General features: G+C 43.4%; 2 non-coding genes across 2 annotated transcripts; one reads left to right on the top strand and one right to left on the bottom strand.

Moving 5' to 3' along the window:
• The first annotated feature begins 209 nt into the window (after positions 1–209).
• trnat-agu (transfer RNA threonine (anticodon AGU)) lies at positions 210–283 on the top strand. Its single transcript has one exon. It is a non-coding gene; the product is annotated as a tRNA-Thr (tRNA).
• Positions 284–1,303: 1,020 nt separating this feature from the next.
• trnas-cga (transfer RNA serine (anticodon CGA)) lies at positions 1,304–1,385 on the bottom strand. The gene has a single exon. It is a non-coding gene; the product is annotated as a tRNA-Ser (tRNA).
• Between the last annotated feature and the right edge of the window lie 2,370 nt (positions 1,386–3,755).

Consider the following 3,755-nt stretch of genomic DNA (forward strand, 5'->3'; position numbering starts at 1 on the left):
AACAAACACAAGCACAAATATTCATTCGTGTATCAAAGCACTGATGGACACAGAAAGATAAACACAGCCTGAAACGCAGTCAGTATCGGGATTCACAGGGAAACGGGCAAGTGAAATAGACAAAGATCAAACAGTCTGAGCCCACAACAGAATGTGACGTGTAGCTGATAGATATTAATGAGAGGAGGTGGGAAACACTACCATGAATTGGTACCGTGGCTTAGTTGGTTAAAGCACCTGTCTAGTAAACAGGAGATCCTGGGTTCAACTCCCAGCGGTGCCTTTGTGTAATTCGTGGTGTTTAGTGAATTTGAGAAGCACACAGTGCTGTGTTTTGTTCAGGATCCAACACGGAACTGATCAGGAGGTCTTTTCAAAAATGCCTTTTCATCATACAGACAGCCCTCTCAGAGAATGTGTCCGTGACACGTTCTTGTTTCTGGGCTCGTTGAGGTCGGGGTATAATTCTTGATTCGATGTTTCATACCCTGGAGAAACCCTAATTTAGCCCTGGACTTTGGATCTTGATCTGCGGTTCAAAGTTTTGCGAAGAGGGAAAAGGAGTCCCCAAATCACTCCACCTGAATCTCAAGCGCTTTTGAAAGAAATTCAGTTCAAACAATCAGGACTTTAAAGGCACCTCAATGACCTGCACTTTCATTGAACGAGCTTTGCTTCCAATTACATTCAACCTTGAAACCGCTCTGGGTTTTCCCCTCACTGAAGCAGAGTGTGGCCGCTCTGTATCTGTGATCATGTCGGTGATGAGGTTCGCTCTGATATTGGTCGCTTTCAATTTTTAAGATCTCGCCAAGCTCAGGGAAAAGAAACCGGGTATCGAATTGTCCCTGTAAGTGATGAATTGAAGGGATTGGTGCTCCAAGCAGATCTGGAAAATTCACAGTGCGGTCACTCAGGAATTCCAAATCCACCCTCTCGCCACTCCCCCCGTCTCAGTCTTTCCATCTTTACCCTTCACTGCCGGTGTTCCAGGTTCGATCATCCGTGGCCGTTCAACGAAGCCTGAGAAGTCCATGAGGGAAAAACACAGCGAGTCAAGAGACAGAGACAAGGTGGGATCAAAGTATAGGAAGAAATAGGATCAATGTCAAGTTCTGCGAACGGGCAGAATTTAAGATGGAGCTTGGGAGAGATTCCTTCACGTGTCTCGCAATTTTGCAAGAGACCATTGGGCTCCGAATTAAAAGCATAAGCCGCGCTGGAGAGTCTCTGAGAGAGGGAATACGGTTCGTCAACTCCAGTTCATCGTTATTTGAGCAGTAAACATAACTTTAAGAAGTCGCGCTGCGAGGAGGATTCGAACGTACGCAGGAAATCCCCAGGGGATTTCGAGTCCAACGCCTTAACCACTCGGCCATCGCAGCTACAAACATCTGTTATGCACGGCTGTAAATCAGAATGTGTAGGTTTATCACAAGCGATCTGTGATACAATGTTCTCTCTGACAGGTGAAAGGCCCTGATCCCTGGTCTGTGCTGATTCTCTGATAGTTTACTGGGTAAAGGCCCTGATCCCCGCCCGGTCTGTGCTGATTCTCTGATAGTTTACTGGGTAAAGGCCCTGATCCCTGGTCTGTGCTGACTCTCTGATAGTTTACTGGGTAAAGGCCCTGATCCCTGGTCTGTGCTGATTCTCTGATAGTTTACTGGGTAAAGGCCCTGATCCCTGGTCTGTGCTTATTCCCTGATAGTTTAGTGGGATTCATTCTGTATCTCTCAGTCTCTGGTACTGTGTGTGAGTGTGGGATTCATTTTGTGTCTGTCAGTCTCTGGTACTGTATGTTAGTGTGGGATTCATTCTGTATCTGTCACTCACTGATACTGTGTGTGAGTTTGGGATTCATTCTCTGTCTTGTCAGCAGTGTGTGTGAGAGTTTGTGATTCATTCTTTATAGGCAGTCTCTCATACTGTGTGTTAGTGTGGGATTCTTTCGGTATCTGTCAGTCTCTGTTTCTCCATGTGAGTGTGGGACTCATTCTTTATATACAGTCCCCAGTACTGTATGTGGGAGTTGAATTCATCCTAAATATGCAGTTACTCATACTGCATGTTAGTGTGGGATTCATACTGTACCTATCAGTCCCTGGTACTTGATGAGAGTGTGGGATTAACTCTGTGTCTGTCAGTCTCTAGTACTGTATGTGAGTTTGGGATTCCTTCTGTATCTGTGAGTGTTGGATTCATTCTGTGTCTGTGTGTCTCTGGTACTGTATCTGAATGTGAGTTTCATTCTGTATCTGTACATAATTATTCTCTCAGATTACATTATTGCGTTCAATACTTCAGCTTTAATATCTTAATGTTTGAAGAGTTTTACTCCTTATTTAATTTGTAAATATGGACGAACTTTAGGATTTAATGTTGGAGGTTTTAATCAGATAATTTGTGTGCTTTTTGGACCACTATTAAATCTGCATCTCTGTGAGTACGATTGTGGATGATAATGAATCTTTCAAACTGATAAGGTGACATTTTTGAATTGGTTTGTAATGTGTAGATCAGTCTGTAGAAATGGAATTGATACTGTATCTTTCAGTCTAATATTGTATGAGATTTTTGGACTGGTATATAATGTGTACCTCAGTCTGCACTAATAGAATTGATACTCTATCTTTAAATTTCATTCTACGAGTGCATTCTGAACAGGTATCTAATTTGTTTCTCAGGTTTACTATCTTTCAGTATTTCTCAATCGATACTGTACGTGAAGTTTGGATTTGTTTGCAATTTGTAGCAAATGGTTCACTTTTCGAATGGATATTTCATGTATTAAAGTCATGTGTGAGAGAGTTCTGGGATAGTATTCAATTGGAATCTCAGGTACATTATTGGGATTCATTCTGTCCCTTTCAATCGGATACCATGTGTGATTTCTCTCTGGTATTTAATTCGTAGCTATGTTGCCCTATTGTGAGATTGACACAGTGCCTTTCAATCTGAGAGTGTGATTTTGGACTGGGATTTTTGTATCGACCTGTCAGCGGGACAGAGTTCGGGGCAAATGGAACAGTGTCTGCCTCACCCGCTCTGTTTGAATGTTGGATTGAAATTGTGTCTCTGGAACTTGGGATCAGTGTGGGACTGACTACTTCTACTGTCTGAGACTGTGGAACTGATGACCTGTCTGTGTCTCTGTGCTCGGTGGGTGATAATGTACCTCCTGTGTGTGAGAAGGAGCTGGCTGCACTCCTCCTTGTGCCTCGGGTGGAGGAAACATCACATTCATTCTGGATCATTCAAGGATTCGCCTGTAGAAAGAAAATTATCTCTCGTTACTCAAGAACATGTGAGGTAGTTATCAGTTTAATATCTGTTAATAATCATTTTGAATATCCACAAATGAAAACCAGTGATACAAACAGTGTCAGTGTCTGACTCCACTGCAGCACTCAGCTTCTGCACACCAGGTGTGTTGGGCTGTTTTACAACAATTTAGTGACATCCAGACACAACCCAACCCCTGCACTGATCCATGAATGGGACTACCCGATGGGGCAGGGACCTTTGTCCAGGTCAGGTTTCTCATCCCCTCTCCCATGGGACTAACCGTTCAACCGAAACTAAACAGCCGCTGTTTAAATTGTGTCCTTCACACTTCTCACCTGGTGCCTGCAATAGATGCTCTTTGTATAACTCCCAACTTCCTTACTGTCCGGCTCTGTTTCCACTCTTCACTGTCCAATAACAATAAACAGGGTGAGACTGGAACTAAACCAGGACCATTCACTCCTGGT

Source organism: Heptranchias perlo, unplaced genomic scaffold, assembly GCF_035084215.1.
Source record: "Heptranchias perlo isolate sHepPer1 unplaced genomic scaffold, sHepPer1.hap1 HAP1_SCAFFOLD_562, whole genome shotgun sequence".
NCBI classification, from domain to species: Eukaryota; Metazoa; Chordata; class Chondrichthyes; order Hexanchiformes; family Hexanchidae; genus Heptranchias; species Heptranchias perlo.